The sequence below is a fragment of the Malurus melanocephalus genome, unplaced genomic scaffold, assembly GCF_030028575.1.
Source record: "Malurus melanocephalus ecotype Western Australia unplaced genomic scaffold, MMel_1.1 scaffold_155, whole genome shotgun sequence".
Lineage (NCBI taxonomy): Eukaryota > Metazoa > Chordata > Aves > Passeriformes > Maluridae > Malurus > Malurus melanocephalus.
The window spans coordinates 723,150-743,511 of record NW_026623387.1 but is presented as its reverse complement, the minus strand read 5'-3'; the positions used below and the strand labels follow the sequence as shown (position 1 = coordinate 743,511).

The 20,362-nt window shown below is 36.5% G+C and overlaps 1 long non-coding RNA gene across 1 annotated transcript in view; it reads left to right on the top strand.

Annotated features, from left to right (window-relative positions):
* Positions 1 to 20,362, top strand: part of LOC130576808 (uncharacterized) — a 61,477-nt gene that overhangs the window by 30,202 nt on the left and 10,913 nt on the right. Inside the window, exon 2 of the long non-coding RNA XR_008965711.1 lies at positions 11,439 to 11,543. This is a non-coding gene — a long non-coding RNA (uncharacterized LOC130576808). The remainder of the gene's footprint in view (positions 1 to 11,438; positions 11,544 to 20,362) is intronic.

Sequence of the window (20,362 nt, the reverse complement as noted above, 5' to 3'; positions counted from 1 at the left end):
CCCTTTAGAAATATAGGAGTTAGCTGTGAAAACTGCTACTTTTGAAATAAATTCTAGTAGTCCACTGAATTGAAGCTCCTTGAGGTATGTTTTTCTCCATGTTGCCAGGATAGGTTCATCAGGACAATCTCTATCTGTCAGCAATTCTTCAAAAACCTTTTAGTAAGCCTGCAATAGCACTGCCATAGAGATGTAGACAAGTAACACTGATTATGGAAAAAAAATTCTACCAAGCTTACTTCCAATTGCTGAATTAATGCACATGCTTCACTGGAAGAAAGAAGAATTATATTTTATTTATTACGAATCTCAGACATTTGAGACTTTAATCTTCCAGGACAGAGTTATTTTTCCTTGGGTTATAAAAATAGTTTTGCAACCAGTTATATGTTTTTAATTTTGCACTCTTCTTTCCTGAATATTAAAGCAAGCTCCATGAAGTTAACAAAAATTAATAATACCTAATGGGCTTACACTGCTGCAGGTCTATAACTGTGTGTCACCTTGCAACACTACATTGTCTAAATTATTTCCTTTTCCTTTCGGCAATCCACTGAATAATTCCTAACACTGCTGATGTAGGATTGCTTCTAGGAAAATACTTCTTATTACAATATTGTACAGGAAATAAAAATTCTTATTCAGATGTAGACAACATTTTGCTGAAAGACATTTAATATCAGTTTAGAACCTTCTTACTGACAGCTGCTCAGCCGGACAAAATCTCTTCATTTGATTAGAGTCTTCAGGCAGTCTCATAAAAGTTGCTATGGAGAAAGAGTAATTAGGGTTCTCCCTCTCTTTCACCTTCAGTAATAGGCTTATCTAAATATACAAGGAGGCTTACTTTTAATGTTTTTAATCTGCATATATATAGAGGGGGTTAAAACTAGAGKAGCTTATAGTCCCTTTAACYCAAACTATYCTATGATTCTATGATTTATGAAGRGTATGGTTATGTTTGCAGAAAAACTGACTTAGGATAAATACAAAACAAAAARGTTAAGTTTTATAAAACTAAGTAGTTGCATAAAATTGAAAAATAGGAGAAATTCTGAATGATAGATTGAAAGACACTGTTAGCAAAACAGTTGCTTTAGGGTGCAGTTCAGTTTGATTTGCTGATTTATGTTTGCTACCACCATCTCTATCTCATTTTAATAAATTACAGATTACAGCATTGTGTCATGTGAAAAGGGGAGATTTCCTTTACCCTYAGTGTGGAAAGTTTTATTTGACTCCTAGTACTTGTCTGTCAGTGCCCCAGGGAAGTCRAAACCCTTGTGCCCAGCCAGTCAGTCAGTGTCCCATTAGGGGGACCCTTCACTGAGCAGTCCTGCTGGACTTGGCCAGAGGGTGGCTCGATTGACTTGTTCAGGGACATGCACCAACACCACAAGGAAGACCCTTCACCAGGTCTTCCCACTTTATGACTCTTTAAGAGGTGTTTGTCTTTATTTAAGTATGWTACTCACTGCCAACAACTGCCAGCACCCATGAAGGACTCACACCAACAGTTCACAGTATAATTCTCTTTACTAATATAAAATTGTGACGGTTAAGGTTCCAGGATTGTGAGTGATAATATCTGACTCCAAAAACTTACTCAAAGAAATATGCAGACAAGCTCTAATCCCCAATAAAAGTGTTTAGCACACACAGAGCACAGCTTTTACCCAATACTTAATGGTTAGAACAACGTTTCTACTTATTTAATGTATTCCCTTTCCCTGGTGACCTAGAGATGCATGAATCAGGCCTACAAAATAGCAAAAGCCATATGAGATACAAATGAACAAAWCAAAATAGCCTCTCAGATTCCCCAAAAGAATTATTTGCTAAAAAACAAAAAAGGTAACTTTGAATTCTTTCCACCCATCCACTGTGCCCAACTATTAATATCAAAATGCCAGGTTCCAAGGACTTAGGACTCAATTTACTGGCAGAATACTGAATATTCTGTTCATGACCATGGTCATGCCTCCCTGCATTGGGGTTCATAATGAAGTGTASGGTGCAGCCTTATTCCTGAGTCTTGTGGGATAACTTAAAAGATGAATTAGATGTATATTATAAAGATTTYCAACACACACAAAACTAATTTTCTTGGTTTTATCTCATGGATCAGATTTCTTTTCAGTTGGACCACATCTGACCAGATAYCCATATAATCCCAATGACAGGGCATAAAAAAATTCCTCCAACACTCATTTTCCTGAAGCTTGATTTAGGTTAATGTATACTATCTTGTGTATCTATTTTTATGTCCCTTACAGTACATATCCTATAACCGTTCTGTTGGGAAAAACAAACCAAAACAGCAGCAGGAGCATTCTGCTGTGAGTGTCTGACCTCCATCCTTTTCCATTTTATACATAAAAACTCAGCAAGATAGCTCAGTTTTGCTGCCATAAATACAGATTCTATCTAAGTGGGTTTGGATAAAACAGAATGTTAATCTGACCTGAACTGACAGTATTTGTAACTAACTGCACAAACAGAGAGGATTTAGGATGTTAATTAGGTGTCATACTGCAACGCTTAGCTCGTAATTCCACATTGAATGGACTTCAGAGAAAAGCTGGCTTAAGAAGTTCCTGCCTTTCCTTTGAAGCACTGTAAATGCTTGTGAAATTCTGCTATAAACCATGTCATGAACTGATCCAGGTTAAAAATAACTCTCCAGAAGAAGCTGTTCTCCCAAGTTAGCATGCCCATGTCAGTAATACACACTTCAACCAATACAGTTCAGAGAGCTGTCTTTTGCCACATTAGGTTAGGACCACATGGCAAGAGGTGGTTAAACCAGTCTCAGCAGCAGAGCCCCCCATGTCTGGACTTTTAGCCACAGAGCAGGAACTTGTCCACGTTTCCACCTTGTAAAAAAAACTCTTGGCTCTGTATTTCCAAATTTTCAAAAGTAGACTGCTCACACATGAGMATGGGGGAGGGGGGTTTGAGTGGAGTGTCAATTTACTCAAAAATTTCCAGCTTCTATTATCAAATCACATTTTTAGTAAAGATGTGTTGAAAATATCACCAGATAAAAATTCTGAAATGTGTCATTAGGTCAATCAGTGTATCTCAATGCAGACCTGAAATACTGATATAATTTAAAAACAATAAATGGCATGGGCTGCTCTTCATGTAGATCCCAAGCATGTGCATTTTGCAAGTCACTGGAGTAAAAATGCAAATGGTGGTATTAAGCTAAAACTCAAGAAAAAAGATTATGAGAAAGATTTCCATAACACTTAAATAAAATTACTTATTCTTTGTCCATGAGTGAAAATAGAACATACGTCTTGCTGACTCCTATTTATCAGTGAAATATCAAGAGTCAGCATTTTACAATTAAAAAAGAAAAATCTTGTCACTGCAATACACAGAAAAGATGAGATTCAGAGGATAAAAGCCAGCTGTTTAGAGAATGATCTTGATGTTTGTAATCCCGCTTTCCTTTGCTACAGAAATGAAAGAAAATCTAGGTCTTATGCTAAAGAAAGTATAGCTGAGAAGTGAATTTTCTTCAAAGTTCTTCTACTCCTTCCTCCACGAACCCAGGCACAGTGGTGCAGTCAAAACTGCTGTGAATTCTGAGCACACAAACTGGCACACAGAGGCTTAGGTTTGCAGAAGTTTTAAGAATTCATAGGTGCAAGTAAAGTGAATTGATTTGCTAGTATTAAGAACTCCAGCTCTGGACAAAACTGTGTTCTTTGAAAAATAAGGTAATGAGTATTTCACATTAGTCACCCAAACTGGTCTGTGTTTTGAGAATATATTATTGTGCCATAGTACCACACTGTAAACCAGAAAAAAATAATAAACACACTTTTCACAAGAGTATTATAAAATGGAGACACTGACATTTGTAGTTTTGATGGAGCCTATCAGTCTTATGAGGAAATCAATAGTGTTGTATTCAGAGAAAGATCTGAATGCTGCAGTGAGCCAGGGAGCCACAAACTGAATGAAGTGCATTTTTAAATGGCATATTTGCAAACTCTTAAACGAGCACTATCCATCTTATGACCTGAATGAGACAGGCAGGGAAAGAGTTGGACAAGAATAGTGTGCTCTCACATAATTGAAGTCTGTATCATAATACAAACACATCTCAGCCCAAGTATTTTAAAAGTTTGGCTAAGCTCCTAGCAACTGAATGAAAACTGTTACAATGAGAAGTTCTGGGAACTGTAAATATAGCCTTATTTCCTCTCTTAGTTCTAACACACATTTGTTACAAAAATCCTCATAAAACTAATGAAACACTTAGCACACTAACACGAGAACAATTTGGAATAGCATTCCCATGGTGGGAGCTCAAATCTTTCAAAAGGCTTTTTTATGTTGTMAGAACTTTGAGACAGAAATTCTCTTTTGCATGAGAGCTTCTTAGTTATTTTCTATGCAAGACAAAAATAAGAAATGAAAAAAAATCTTATATTGACAAGATCTGTTCATAATTGAGTCTAGTTATAATCAGTCCGATTAGGACCTCAGAGTTGCTGTGGTTTAAGTAGCATTTAAGTGCATGTACTACAGCTACATTTCATTACAGTCCCAGATTCCTATCTATTCTCTGACAGATGATTGCTACTATTTGGCATTCAAACAGCTTCCAAAAAATAGGAAGTGAGGAACCCACTATGAATAACAATTAGTGATACAGCATGCTGTTACACAAAACAAGCTACAGTAAATGCTACACCTCACAAACACACACACACATAAAAACTCGGTCACCAAAGTATTAAAGCAAAAGGCCCTAAACTGAATTATGTTTTGTGCTTTCTCTTTGTTTAGATTATGCTCTCGCATTTCAATTCTACAGATTAGAAGCTTGTGTGATAGTACCCATGAGACCCTACTACCACAGACAAATCTAGAGAATCAGAACTTTCAGATATATATTTCTAAGGATAAATCTGAGCACTGCATCCATACCAATACCACACAACATACTGTACACTGTCAGGCTTTGCAATACTCTGTGTTATTGCCTCCATTGGTAATACTGAAGAATGCCATGAATTCAATTGATATCAAAAGTAGCCACAGTGATRCTTGCAATTAAAAAGTGGCTCTGCAGTTGAGGTATTCTTGCCTCCAATTTAATACACATATATTTTCCCCAGTTTTGAAGAACTCTGTCCTCAGTTCCTCCAGTTTATTTTGTCCACACTGGGACCAGGGTGGGCTCTGCTAAATTTATTCACATTTAAAATTGTTTAAAATTTATTTATTTATTTCTCAAATATCCTTAATATAGTTTTTTWAAGTAAAATAATAACTGAACCACATTGTAGTAAAGCTAAATAAAAAGATAAGCCAACACTGACAGAGATATGCTGATGTAACAGGTAACATTCCTGCACCCCACAGGAACAGCACAACCACTTCTTGGACASCTCATTCCAGTGCTAGATAACCCTTTTAATGAAGAAATCCATTCAATTATCCAATCTAAACCTCCCCTGGCACAACTTGAGACCATTTCCTSTTTCAATCAGCACTCATTAAATGCCAATTCTGATACTCTACACCACACCACACACCCTCCACACAACTAAAAATGTAYCCAACACTTTCCGTTTGCTGTTGTCATTTAACATAAAAATTTATGAAGCATCTYTGAGAATAGCTCACTAGATCACATTTACAAGTCTCAGTCTGCATGGGCTAAGGAGGACTGAATTAATGAACGCACTGTCGCTTCACATACTAAATGTCTGTCACTAAAGGAGTACTCTGCAAGTGCAGGGACTGCTAGATGCACTGGCTACAATGGCTGATGACTCTCTCCTCAGCAGTCTCAAGAAGCTATCGTTGTTCAGGTCAGAGTGCTTGATCCATGYTCCTGTGATTGACTCAGGACATGTGCAACAAGACAATATGTCAGGTTTTWAAAAGAAACTTAGCATTTCTTTTCTCCTCTGTCCCAATTCCATTCCCAGAAAAGCTGTGCTTGTGAAAGGAACAGCATGACACCGTAAGAGACTTACATCTTTTCTGCACAAACAAACAGTCTGGGTGGCAGCAATGAAGCAAAAGCTTCCCTAGGGCATACACGAGGATTATCAATAAGGGAGGACTACTTCCGGATTAAAGCTTTGGCCCACTGTCATCTATGGCAAAACTCCCACTGAACTCAGCACAAGCCAGCATTTCATGTCTGTTGCAGCAATTTTGACTGCTTGCCTGTTCTGCCTTGGGACTTCCAGCCAGCACAATAAAGGTCTTAACAGTGCCAGAAGCTTTTGAGCTACAAACTGCAGGCAGAAGTCCTGAAACCCTTCACATAAACAACCAAATACTCATCAGCCATTTAAGAAATTTAAGACATTGACAAACTGTAGAGGATTCAAACCTGTATACATAAGTGCTTTTTTTTTTTCTTTTTATGAAAGTGTTATGGCAGAAAATTCATGTTTTRATTGAACACAGAACAAGAAGCAAGCTAAATTATATACTCAATACAAATCTCATGCAATAATGATGAAAAGTGYAAAATGACTGTAACAAAAGCAGACACTTTATGAAGTAAAGTCTCCCCTAAATTCAGTATGTTTAGGCAATATAGAGAAAATGGAAATGCATTAAAAAGAGATGAAACTGTAGATCAGACTGGCCAAAAGTCTTAATGAGACTGTAAAATATTATGGTAAGTCTCTGTTTAAAACATACTCAGCCTTTGCCACTGTGTCTAAAACAGACAGAAACTTAGCAAGATGTCAGGAACATAATTATAAGTCAGGCTGGCATGGAATTACAGTGCTCAACAAACACAAAAAGTCAGCACTGAGTCCCTGACCTGTAATAAATTTTTGCTGACTTCAGCACAAAGYAAATATAACTCAAGTAATTGTAGGCTGCAGGACTAAACCTTGGTCACTATTTCATCTAAACACAGAAGAGCATCAGTTTAGTGAGGATGGCAGGAACTTTGCAATGAACAGCTATTTAAAAAGAAGTCAAAATTCTGGCGCTGCTGCTACTCAGTGAAGAAGCAACCACTTCATTTCAGGCAGCATACAAATGCCCCAGTTACAATATGCAGGAGTCATTACAAAAGTAATGGATATTTATAGTTGAGTTTATTGGACTTTCAATGTCATATCCATACAAACACACTCACAATACTCTTTTAGATTGATTTAGATTAATTAATTTTGGGGTTTCTTCCTAACTCTGAGAACGTATTTTAATAGAAGCTTTTAAAAGAAAGGTCTAAAGTTTATTATGGGGTATATTTAGAATTCCATTCAGCTTCACAAGGAAAAGATTTGCTTAAAAAGGCTGCAATTCAAGATCTTCTAGGAATAAAACTTCTCCTGARATACATAACATTTCCAAAACAACACTTGAGATTCAATTCTAGGTTTACAGAAAACAGAAACAACAAAACATTTGATTCYAAAACTTCTAGGCATAGCTACTGGATTTTAGTTCTTCATCAAACACTCCTTAGCTTTAACTACAGCAATTATGATAGTGGTAATAGCTGTTTTATGTTTGCATAAAAAGATTACTGCTGAAGTGTGCTGAGCTACTCTGGCTTGATTAAATGCATGGCAAAAATCAAGCCCTGGAACATTTACTTTCCAGTGCAAGGACATACAGTGGCATGTGATCTTCCACCTTTCCTTTTGGATGGAGTCAAGGGAATAAGGTCACACAAATATCTGTGAAAGMAAGCTAGCACGACATAAATCATACACCAGGCATCACCCTTTGCAGTGATAAATTCTTCCACAAGTTGGATGTCCAGGAGGAAAAAAGGGCTGAGGAAAATTAATGTGCCTTAAATATGATCTTCATTGTTCTGATGAGATATTTAGTTATGCATCCCTCTCCTWCTGCTAAGTAGGAGGATGCATCATGACAGATATTCTGCAGAATATTCATCAGAAAACCAGGTTCATTACAAAGCTTGTCTGCTTAACAATTTCTTATTTGTGTATGTACCCAGTATTTTGTATTTGTAGGAAATTTCATATATAAAAATTTTTTTACGTATCCAAGGAAAAACAACATGAGTTATAATTCTGCCTATATAGTTGTCTAAAGGCAGAAAAAAAAGCCTTGTCAGAAATTCAGAACTGAATGTTTTAAAAATTATTCAAAGATGTCCTTTACTGACCATATACAGATAACAAGGTGCTTTGATTCCTGTTTCTATCACTCTAAATTACTCTTGACTGTTAGAGCTAAATATTAAAAAAGTGTATCTTCAGACTCTCCATCCTATTTCTTCTTCAGTGTTCTACAAATCTTCCTGGATAATRTCCCTAAGCTTGATGTCCCATCTATTCTGATTAATTGCTGCTAACTTTTTTATGTGACTATTTAGTGAGAAATTTTAAAAGTGTGGAGGATCATAGAATCAGAGTCTGGAACAAAAGAAGTCAGGTGTTATCTTGAGATAATCTCTCAACCCTTCTACACTTGGATTTTTTTTAAAATTTTCTACATGCTACTTGAATTCCCTAGAGGACCCAAACCTACAGGGATGGTAGCTCCAAGAAACGCTTAAACCAGCCCACCACCTTTCTTAATGGGTAGAAATGAGACCAAGCACGAGAGTTTTGACGAGTTTAGAGAGTTTTCCTCTTTGTTGCAAGTTAGATTAGCCTTAGTCCTTGGRTAACACTCCTCAGCATGTAATAGCTGAGGTCTGCCAGGAGGTCTCGAACAAAACAGCCCTCTTCTCTGCAGTACATTCTTTCTCTCTATATGCAGAGCAAGAAGCCCCAGATTTTGTCATCAGCAAGCGCATTGTACAAGATTGCTGTCTTTTCTAAAAGCATTCCCTCCAGGGATTTCAAAATGATCAGGTAGTCTGACAAAAGGCAGTCTCAGCCTGGGCTGAATACAAATCAAATACATAAATGAAATTGCACCTCACTTAAATTTACTGATGAGAAGTACTGACAGCAGCATGGTTTTTCCCCTTTGCCAGGATTCATGAAATCTAACTTATACAGACCAAAATAATTACACTGCTCTTCTGTACTGGTACCAAGATGGACCTGCCGCTACACACTTCCAGATTTCAATTGGCTGAAGGGTTATCTATTAGGGCAAACTCATTAGTGGCCATTACTTTTAACAGGGATTTAAAAGCTTCCACTTTGTGTGTTGGAAGATTGTTTGTTTTTAAAAGAATTATAGCAGTAAATTGTAAATTCAAGTCTTTRGAGTTTTACTCCAAAGTAATTCTATGCCTCTAGAATGAATAAGTTATAATTCCTTTCCAACTCCAAATTACAAAAATCAGAAACAATTTCTCACTGTTTTGACCGTGGTCAAGATTTTAAACTCTCTTTCAGAGCAATAGCTTCAGAAGTCTGTGTAGCTTCCACTTTATCTCCTACCTGTTTGATAGACTATTTCACACTTATCCAAAATCAGACTGGAAAATGAGTGGTTAAGTGGGAACCAGAAGCAGCTCAGTTACTGTGGAGAGASAGAATTTTGTAAGAATCCTCACTGGAAAAAAAATAATGGCAACAGAGTTCATGTTTCTGCAACTCAAGAAGTTTACTAAAAACCAGTATATTTGCATCTGCATAAACAGAGCCATTCTGAAAATGGATTGAGATTGCTAATATTTCCCAACTGAAGGAAACCAACCAGTGATCTTCCATCCACTTCAGTTATGAAATCAAGGCAACCCACCTTGCTTCCTATTTACCCCATCCCACCCCTTATGAACTATTTGCCCCATTCATAGACTACATCCCAACCCAACAGAGATTYGCTTAAAGGTGGGCAAAGACGATGCATTTTGAACAGGATTTGTTGATGGCTGAAGACTGTAACCCAGCCTCAGCACAGMAAACAGCTGGTACTACACTGCTCACCTTTAATGAGACAATATTGGGAAGGTAATCTACAAACAGCTAACAAAGGTAAAAACTTCAGGGTTTACCGCATTAGGCTCTAAATTTCATTTAACAGACTGAGGGGCAAAGYCTAATCAATCTTTTTACACATGATCGTGAAGCACCATCTTTGAGTTTTGTTTTATTACAAAAAAACAGTGATTCCAACCCCTAAAATTATTTTGATTAGAAGACTATGCAGATTTTTTTTTAAATGTGAGTTAAATCAAACTGTTCACAGAAAATTTAAAAGCAGCTGTAATAAAAAAAACCTGACAGAAAACCAATTCCAAGATACTCAAGTTACAGACTTTTTCACAGTTCTGCCTTTGCCGCACCAAAATACAGTGGCAATTTCATGTAGTGCCTCTAGGCATAAGAATTCCTGATATAAATTCAACAATCAAGCAATTCAAGCAATTACACAATCTGATCTGTATTTCTTATTTTCTCACACATTTCTAATACAAGGTTGATTTCTATTTGCATTCTACAATTTTCTGTCTGCCAATTGCCAGACATTGTAAAATAAATATAAATTGTCTGAATGAACACCATCCAATTTCTAATGGACAGGTGTKCATATAAAAATTCAACAGTATCAGCGACAAGCTAGCAGTAACTGGTGGGGTGAAGGGTAGAAGGAGATAATTTGGCACTCAGCTGAACTTCGGGATGATCAAATGAAGTCAAGGTCAAGTATGTGACAGAGCAGCTGTGCCACACAGCAAATGACCACTGGTATATTGATATATATAGTAATAGAGTTTGGATTTGCTAAACCACCATTTCATGTATTGCAATTCCAGGCTGCTGCAGGAGAGAGGAAGTGGCTCCTGCACTGTCAGCCTTTATTGTGGGCWCCATAGACTCAGCTCCTCCACAGGCTGCTTGAAGCCCTGCAGCAGAGCAGACCCTTAGCACYCCCTGCATCGCTTCAGCAGCCCCACTCCTGTCTACAGGGAAAACTTTAACGCTGTCCAACATACGTAGCAACTAATAACCAACTCATCCTTCCCCCTCAGGATGAGAGATGTTTAACTCTCCCTGGCAGAATGAAATAATCGGACTGGTGGTGACATTCTTRTCCAGATACTTATTCTGAGATACTGCTCATTTAGGACTCTTATTACCTATTGCAAATAAATGCTTTCAACATACAATGGTTCTGGGACCTGTGGTGCTTTGGTTTAATAATATATGATTTTCTTGTTTCAGTGAATGAAAATAAATTGATTTATGGCAGTTAATGCACAGGTACTGAAAACAGCAGCTGTAGGTTTTTTGATACCCATCTGTCCTCCTCTTGCTCCATCTGTTTCCTTCACTCATTGCACTGGAATTCAGCTTCACAAAATGCAATCCAAACTCCTTCATGTAGCACAGTGTAAGTTACCTAGTTACCCAGCTGAAAGACATTTTCAAAATAAAACACTCTCCTTGTACTCTGTAGAAGACAGCAGACATGGATTTTGCAGTTAATATATGTCTGAGCAAYGTTTTCTTGAACAAAATATACAACTGTCAGTAAATATCTTCTGATTTCAGATGGTGCACTTCARAATAATACCATAAAGGCTCATCATKTTAAACAATTATTGATTACACCTTGGGGATTTTTCACCAATTCCACTTGATGCTGCTTTTAAAATGGTAAGTACCTACATAATTCTATGATTTATAGACTAGTTAGATTCTATGATTTATAGACTAGTTTTTATTAAACTGTGTTGACTGACTTTTTTTATTCTTCAACAGTTCTTTGGCCTGTTAATGATTAAAGATTTGGATTTCACTCTTTACACTAAATGTAAGTGTTTAACAGGAAAATAAAACCCCCCTTACAATCCAAAATGGAAGATACAATATAGAGTCTGAAATTAGTTTATTGAGAAATTTTGCATGCCACAAACACAAAAGGTACTACTAAAACCCATGTGCTCTACAGATACTATAAACAAAGGATACTTCCATTACTAACCCATCTTTAAGGCAGTGTGGTACGTGAGGTCAATCAAAARTCAAGAAAGRAGGTTGCTGTTGCTCTATAAAAGGGCTCACACTTTAAATACAAGTATCTCAGTATTCATGGTGTCTTTCATTTCTACACTAACATATCTTGAATACCTACATGCCTTAAATACTCTGGTTTATGCATTTACCACTTCATTATTGGCATCACATTAAAAKGGAATAGTTACATTTTATTTGCACTACAAAGATCTTCTAACTGATACGAAATTTGTACAGAATAGAATATTCAATACCATTAACCAGAATACAGTGCACAGGAACATGCGTTTAAACACACAACTTTGTGGTCAGGGTGATAAAACTCGGCCTTTTTTATTTTTTTTTTTTTATTCAGCACATTATTTTACTAAGAATTCAGTAACACAACTGCCTGAAAGAATTGTATTGTATCAAAAGTAATAAACTACCTAACCTCTTGAGATATAGAAGAAGTGTTTATAACATGAAGGAACTTCAAAATCCATAGCAAGAACTYAGATTGGAAATAAAATGTTTTTCCAGGATGAAAAATGGAAACAAATGCTGTTTGTTTAGCATTTTGTAAAACAGAACTTTGATATTATCCATTATCACGATATAGGTGACTAAAAAATGAGGATTGCAATTCTTTTTATCTTTATGCATATTTAAAAACATAAAAGCCAATTTTTCCTTTCTGTGGTAGAGTTTGCAGTACTTGCAGGTTTAAGCAAAAAACCCAACTTCTGGTATTACCCTACAGAAAAAGAATTTAAGTCTGTATACTTCCTGTGGTCCTTTAAAAAGCATTAATAATTAAGCATTTGCATAAAGCAAGAAAACTCTTACATGTGAAAACATGTATCTTTTAGACATCTGCGAGCTACGTATCTTGATCCGTTCCATAAATAGAAACTCATTACGGAGAGACTGAAAATAAGACAATGCCCTAGAAAATAAGAGATGATCTCTTTAAAACATACTCAAAATGGTGTGAGTAAATCTGTATCATACAGATTCAAATTTAACACATAGATCTTTTTTGGTCTAATCTTAGTCCTTTTACAAGCCACAGTTAAACTTCTCCGAATTCCATTGACAGCAGAATCAGCCTTGATGCATTTTTTCTCTAGTAGCATTTCCTGTCCTGCAGAGTATCAAAATTAACTGTGAATGGTAAAATTGTAAATGTCCTCGTGAAAAGAAGCATTCAATACTCTAAATTAATGCCTGAGCTCTGACTTTTAAGTGAAGACAGAGATCAGCAAGTCAGCTGCTGCTCATATTGCTTTCTCATTCATAATTGAAAAACCAGAGGCTTGGGGAGTCCTTAGCAACCGAATCCATTCCTTCCCAGGAATTTTATATAAGTTTTCTTTWAATATAAATTTATTTTCCTGCTTTTGTTATAAATATAACTTCAGAAACAAGTTTGATCCAAGGCTAAATTTCAATCCCCAAAAGTGACACAATATAGGGGTCAGCAATGMGGTTGAAATTTCAAATACGCTGAGTCAATCCTGCCAAGGTGGGTGTTAGGGCTTCTCAGTTTCAAAGGGTATCTCAGCTGATATATTTGGACAGTCACATTCCCCAGGGTAACTGCAGAAGTACATATCAAGCTGTTTCTTACAGCTAATAGCAACCCTTTATATATTGGCAAAAGGAGGCTGGCAAAAGACAAAAAAAAGAAGCCCCTTCAGCCACTCAGAGCTGGAGAGWACCATTAGAAAGATGCAACAGACCTGGTCAGGAAAGTTTTCTTTGGGAGCTGGGAGGAGAAGGTGGTTGGAGGGATCCACTGAAGTCAGCCAAGTTAAAAGTTGCATGCTGGATTTCACAAAATTAAGCACAACCATGGCCTTTATTTTTAGACATCTGTGCTAAAGAAAGGGAGCTTAAGATGCCTGAAATGATTGTTCTTCACAGGCRGAGTCACTCAGAAATCTGATCTGTATGATTGGAGACACTTGTAAACACTGATTCACCAACATACAGCACCGAGCTATAATTCACATCGTTTTAATACTGTACAGCAACCTGGCAGTCAAAACCATTTGAACAGTGTACAAAGTGACAATTTTGTCAAAGCTGGACTGCTTCACAAAATCATAATGGCAATGACAAGAAATACTTTTAGGTTTGCCTTAAACTACCATCTGTCCACAGAAAAAGGCAAAATACATTAATTTACATATAGCACTTTGCCAGGCGGGAGCAGCATTAAGCATTATTCTTTCCCCTACCCCTCWCCTTAAAAGGGACTATTCTAAATCCCTTCATTTTTGGCATATGCATTTTCTGTGACAAAATAAATTGGAGCAATTGAATACGTAACAGAGTGCACAAAAGCACAGCCTAGGGTGGAATACACAACCCAGTGCACAYGCTCTGTTTGCCATACACTGTTGACCTGAAGTGTAGCATATTTGCACAAATACAAGGAACCCTCAATGGCAGCAAGAGGCAGCACTTGCAGCCTAGATCAGCCTTAGTCCATGCCATCAGAGACCTATTTCACAACAGCTGGACATTAACCTAAATAGCATTTACCGAAGTTTCAAATAAATCACACATTCCTAGTCCTAACTTCCTGATTCACAGTGCAACAGCACTATCACTTTGGTCTACCACAAAGCATGGGCAAAATGAGTTAYGTAAATAGGTCTAAGTGGATGCACTGGGCATGGAAACAGATGATCATTTAAAGCAAAAGCTTTAAAATTAGATCACAGMAAGTGCATTTAATTATTTACAGCAGCAATTATTTAGTTTCCAACTACTCAACACTACAAGACCACAACCCAAAAATTTATCCTATGACTTTTCATTTGTAGACAGGTGTTAAACTCCAGGATTTTAACTTTCCATGGTTAACTGATCAGAATGCTTTTTATTCTTTCTTGGTTTTCAGAGTTTATTGTTAATGCAGAAAATVTGTATGATACTGAATGTTGAGAGGTCAGTGTCTAATAGATGGAACTTAATCTAAAATAGCAGGGCTTGTTGCAGTTTTTGGTATTATTCTAGTATTCMATGAACTAAAAACTTCACTTCAGAATCTTAGTTCACTGACATAAACTTCATTAACACAAAATTATGATTGTCTCTGGTGTTTCATGTTCTTCCAGCAGGCTGACTTCAAAAAAACACGAACTGTGCAGGGGGAGGGTGGCAAGAAGGAAACAAACTAAAACAATCTTAGCTTACATTACTGAAAGCAAAATTCCCTGTTCAAGTTCAAACTGAATGGCATCTTGGAGATGAAAATAGAACAGTAATCRCACAAAGCAAGTTACGTGAATGATGACTTGGGGAACCCAGCAAAGAAAAAGAGGAGAATCCTCAAGGCAGGAGATGCAACAAACCAACTGTCTGCATTACCTCAAGAAAAAATGGAATATGTTTACAAGTGTTCCCATAGCCTTTTGAAAGACAGGAAAATAAACTGGAAGGATTAAATAGGATTTATCAGTCATCAGAGGGACATGTCTTTTTTCTTTTCTCCTTTTACACCTTCTGCACCATCATGTTCAACATTATCAGTAGGACATTTTTTGCCTTCTCAAAGTTATGAACAGCAGTCAGTTGCCATAAGCATGGTAAAAGTTACTCRGCTGTGCCTGGTCTCTCTGCTACTGAATAATCTATCATAATCCATGTATTAAAGAATAAACCCAATGCAGTTTTCATGATGGCAACTTGAGGAGCTATACTAAAATTGCAGTTAATGATGTATGTATATGGTGGGGTTAGCCCTCTGTAGAGGGCCACAGGTCTGGCACAAACTTGCTCTTCAGCTGGCTAGGCAGACAAAACCACACTGCACTGATCTTCAGCTCAGTATAACGGTGATGCCTCCACTGCAAAGCAAAGAGGTGACATTTCACTGTACTCAAGTTTCATATCTCCTAGAAAGAAATAACATTTCCTTGGCTTATTTATAGAAGTTCAGAGGACACGGACATCCATACGTATAAAACAAGCATTGAATGTCGTTATATTTTACAGGAGAACTGCAAAACATGCAAGGCAGAACCACAGACAGGYCCAGTTCTCAGTAATGTCAAAGCTGCATATTCATCCATGGTAACCACTGGTGGTGCACTGAAATACACGGTGCTAATGCCCAGTCTGGTACTTTCCTTAGTGTGCCAAAGCAYGTATGGGTAACGCACAACCACCTGGTAACTCACATGGCAACTTTCCATCTCTTTTGGTTAGGCTAGTACAGGAACCTATTTCTATTCATTGGATTAATTCTTTGTCTGTTGACTTTGTCCCTTCCTTTCAGACACGGTACAGCTTTTGGCTGGGACACAGCTAGTTTTCTTTGTAGCAGTTTGTACGATGCTCTGTTTTGAATTTGTGGCCACAGCAGTGTTGACAGCATAAGGCCACCTCTGTATGTCAGAATTTAATATGTGGATAATTTTGACAATCAATTTTCACACACACAAAAAAAGTTTACAACCCAGAGGGCATATTTTTAAAGCTTAAAACAGGAGGTACATTCAATAATCCTTTTGATGAACAATAGGATAAATGTATACACCACTTACAAGTGGATTTCAAAAGGTTCCTTTTTCCATAGGAAACAGATGAAATTAAAAAAAAAAAAAAACCAACAAACCCTAGCAACATGTCAACCAGTGATTATTCCTTTCTATTCATTTCTATACAACATTTTGCCAGGCAGTAGCAGTCATTAAGCATTATCCCTTTCCCCCACCCTTCAGCCTAAAAGGGACTACTCTATCTCCCTATCTATTAATGTATAAGCTGCTCAAAAGTACTTTTATGTCTTTGTTGGAATTACTGTCTTTGTTGGTAATTCTAGGGTGGATTTTATTTTTTTGGCTACTAACAGAAATGTTCCTGTCCTCCTGAATCTTCTATTTCTTCCTCCCTTGTAAAAATCAGCACCCTGATATCTCTATAAAAGATACAAGACAGCATAACCATGTCCCTTGCATTAAAGACAGGGTAATGAAATGTAGGATCAGCATTTCTCTGACAGTGCCCGCACAGATTCTGGTTGCCAAGCTACAAAATACATTCATTTTTTTTTGCATTTTCATATATGATATCTTTTGAGGAAAATGTCCAAACTAACATCTGTGGATGAGAGGGTTTTTTTTTTGTTTACAGAACAGACACTACATCATGAGGATCAAACTTACCCACTTCATCTCTCTCTGGCAATCTAAAAAAACTCTGCATGTTTAGTAGTTCCCTGAGGATTTGCCTTTCTTATCTCGTTAATCTTCACAAAAGGACCATACGATACATCAGGTAAAGGCAGTTTTCACAGTTACTAAATTAGACCATCTTATTRGGAAACAAATCAAAAGTACAAGTTCATTCCACACAAGCTGTAAAACAGTTTCTAYACAAAACTTATTTTGGCCCAAGTAATGTGACACTAAAGAAAGACTGTTTAAAAAAATTCAACCGTGCATCAGCTCAGATGTAAACTAGCTGACATTCCTTCCAGGTGCATTGCATGTCCATCACACCCAGTAGAATATTCTAAGGCTAAGATATATTGAACTACTAACTATTTTCACTYAGAAGAATATGCATCAGCAATATCTGATAAAGCATTTGAAGCAAAGTAATGGAAGCAAAAGCTGGACATAYGACTAATTCTCTTTTTACTTTATCTTAGACTAAATACTATGGTGAAATTCATTGCATAGGACTACTGCTGCTGTTATTTTTCAGTGAATAGTAAGCATTTCCACCAGGACCAGTAAATATTTCAAAATCCAAAAACAAGGATTCTTCTCATGTATGAAATCCTATTTACAGAAAAATTCTAGAAAAAAAAAAAAAGAAGAAAATTTAAACCAATTCAACACTGACACTTGAACACACATTTTGGATGTAATAATCTCATGAGCAGTGAGATTAGGAATGGGAAGCCTTTAACATCTTTCATCTGTCTTGACTTGCCTGATTACCTTGAAATAAAATTTTTTGTTTGCTATTTTGTAATCATTTAAATTACAATGCTACTCCATGTCTCCATAGAGCCAAAGTTCCTGGTTTACACAGACAGATTACTAATTGTTCAGAAAAGTGTTGGAAACTAAGGTCTGCACAGACTCCTTGATTCAAAAAGTTGAGCTAGTATCACACAAATCACTAATTGAACAGTGACTCAGAACAAAAGTATTGATTAAAAAAAAGCTTGGTAACATTGTGGTTAACCATAACATATATATGTCCTACCTCAGGGTAGCTTCTGGCAGATGCTTGGTCATGTTTACTGGAAAATTTTAAACTTTTTTATATTTAGGTATATTTCTATTTCGCAAATAGACTAGGAAAAGAGATAAAGGGAATTTGTTTTGTAAATCTAAAGGATCGTAAACCAACTAGAATTATTGTAGAACACATTCAGAGGAATGCAATCTGCAAGTAATTTAAATGCAAGCTAGTCAATACCTGCAATGATATAATCATCTTTTCATTTACTTCAGAACTATATCAACATTAGGTTTCATTTTACTGAGCATGTATGCAGTTAAAATTATCAGTCTCTGTACACATGATTACAGAAAAGGTCTTTCTTTTCATTCCATATGTTGTATCAAGGTATTAATTTCAAAGCTCTATTTGTCTAAAGAGGCCACCTGGAGCCTTATATCATCATTATAATGTCATCACATAGCACATTTATTGKATCTCCAGCTATATGTTAGTGCAGAAGTAGCTCATGTGAACCAATGGTTGCAAGGATCAAACTCTGCCCACTGTRTGTTAAGATTATGTCCATCGAGGTGCTAAGAATCAGCCATTATACACCTGTTCTTTTAAAATGTAAATCACACAGAACTTTAACTTTCTGTGTGCATTTCAGGAACAACACAGCATTTAGAAGAATGAAACAGTAAGGCAAGAGGCACCACCACACAAGTGACTGGATGTTTAGGCTATGCAATGGGCTGTAGTTTTTCAGTATTTCCTACTTTTATCAGCCATCAAGTTTGTCTAAATTCACACAGAATAGAAATTACATTACCAAAAAATCTGCTCCAATGCACCACAAAGGCATTTCTCTAACAAAAAATGCAGAAGGTATTTGAAAAAGAGTATTAATTGACTAAGCAGACATGACAAAGGCATGGTAAAGTTACAGAGTAGCTGGTTAAGACTGCCCAATGCTGAATTACAGGATTAATTATAATTTAAATGCCTCAAGAAAAGTATGGASAACAATTCTGTCTGGTGATGGGTTAACAGTATTGTCTTTCTATATACCCAATCKGAATATATACCCATGTATCTTTATTCTCAAAGAATACAAAATATTTGTCAACTTAATTTGGAGTTTTCCTAGTGCAAATATTTCATCACTGATTCAGCATTCCCCAAATTTGTCACCTCTGTTGTCTACTATAGAACAACTGATGGACAGAACCCTCAGAATTCTAGTAATCCTATTACTAACAAAGCTGTAGCATTCATAGCAACTTAGTATTTTATAATCCCATTCAGGTATATAATTGCTGATTWTTTGACTGTTATTAAMTTATGGAATGACAGATCCTTTAATRGATAATTAGAATGAATAATCTCTGAATAAGAGATCTGTAACACACTCAGACTTTGTATTTAGTAACGTTTAGCCTAAAAATAATCAACCAAATTTTAATCCATACCTAAATGTCATTGGGAATATCAGAGAAGCCTTTGTACAGCAAAAGCACAATCTGCTTTTGTACCTGAAATCACAGGCAGAGTTGGAAAAAAAAATAACAGAAAAGAATATTTTTCATCTTCCTGAGAAAGCACCAGCACATTTAAAACCATCACTCATAACAGTAAATCAAAATCTCAGTAATGCTTGTTGAAACTGGCTGTTAAGACAGAGAGTGAACAAAAAGACCTTTCAAAATAAGTTTCAGGGAATATATAAATTGTCTGAACACTGCCACGGACAATCAGTTTTAACAGCATATGTCCAACAGTCTAGTAAAGCTACTTGCTGTTCTGGTAGTCTGCCAAAGAAAGAGATCCATCCAGAARTTATGAGGGGAAAAAAATTCAAGAGAAAACAGGTAACAACAGAGGACTTACATAGATCTCTAGCTATTCTAAAGCTTTTCATTCAGCATCCGTCATCATAAAATAGGTGTTCCTGACACATCTTCATTTTAATAGAGAAATACTTTTTTAAAAAGCCTGGAATTCYCTACTGACAAATGGTACAGTAACACATACAAGATTTATCCTACTGTGAAACTTTCCTGAGGAGCATATGAGAATTATTAATGACATAACCATCACTGAACCAGTGATGCTTGACACCTGTGTGTCAAAGTCAGGACTGCAACTAAGCTGAGACTGAAGAATCCTCCAAGGTTCTTAGAAAAGGAGAATTCATCAAGGAATTTTAAAATTTATTTTGATGTCTTGTGTAACAGAAATCAGCTTGCCCATGTGAAATTTTAAACTTCTACATCCTTTAA